This window comes from Plasmodium cynomolgi, chromosome 4 (assembly GCF_000321355.1).
Source record: "Plasmodium cynomolgi strain B DNA, chromosome 4, whole genome shotgun sequence".
In the NCBI taxonomy this organism is placed as follows: Eukaryota; Apicomplexa; class Aconoidasida; order Haemosporida; family Plasmodiidae; genus Plasmodium; species Plasmodium cynomolgi.
The window spans coordinates 336108-337375 of NC_020408.1; positions in this window are offsets into that span (position 1 = coordinate 336108).

Consider the following 1268-nt stretch of genomic DNA (forward strand, 5'->3'; position numbering starts at 1 on the left):
AAAAAAAAAGAAAGAAAAAAAAAAGAAAAAAGAAAGAAAAAAGAAAGAAAAAAGAAAAAAGAAAGAAAGTAAAGTCAAGCGAAGGTGCTGATAACGACGAAGAGGCAGATGACCGCGAAGGAGGCAGATGACCGCGAAGGAGGCAGATGACCGAGAAGAGGCAGATGACCGCGAAGAGGCAGTTGGCGAAAAAAGCGACGGAGGCGGGATTTTTCCTTCTCGTCCCTTTGATGCAACAAGAACTGAACAAATATATAATATCTCCACTTTTTTTTATTTTTTCTCTTTTCGGTGAAAATGGCTTCCTCACATTGCTCATTCAAGAACACGGTTCTCTTCCTCCTCGCCCACAGCTAAGCTAAGCCCAGTGCACTGCGTGGGTTGGCTGACAGGCTTGCAGGGTGGCTGACAGGCCTGCAGGGTGGCTGACAGGCCTGCAGGGTGGCTGCGTAGATATATACATAATGATGCAGTGCATATAAATACACGCGTCGCAAAATGCTTTATATGCGCATTTGTGCAAAAATGAATTTTATTTTGAAATACGACGCTCGATTTATATGGCGCCTTTTCCCCCTGCGCTTCTTCAAAACTGATCGCTATGGTTCGGCCACCCTTCACATTTTCGCGACTGTGTTCGCCCGAGTATGCAGCGCCTACCTCTGTACGTACATACGCAATTAACTCATTCAACCCGTAAAGCTCCTTTTTTTTTGGAGGGACCTTCTTTCTCGCGCGGGGGTTCGTTAGGCGTGAACCACCGTTGGGTGCGATTCGTGGAAGCACACGCGTTTGCATATAATATTTGCAGCGCACATGGGGGCAAAGTGATGATTCGCAACTGCCAAACGAACTTCTACGCAGCGCAACCTGGTGAAATAAAATGTGGATGCTTTGCTTCCGTTCGCTTTGCACACTCTGCGCGGAGCGTGGTGTTTACTTTTTTTTTTAAAACCCTTCTAAAGAAAAAAAAAAAAACTCTGCCTCCGTTTTTTTTTTTTTTCTTCCTATTTCGATCGCCTTTTTTTTTACGTTTGCTCCTTGGTGCCCCCTGGGGGTCATCACGCCGCGACATAATACACATACACAGCACATGAGGGTAAGAAAAAGAACCCCCACCCCCATAATATGCTACTCCAGGTTTTTGCAAATTCAAAGTCACATTTGGTTTTTCCCTTCCTCTTTGCTACCTCACTTGTGCAACGATTTGTCACGGTTTGGCCTCTTCCCACGTTCTTCCTTGTATTCTCGTTTTACTGGGGACTTTA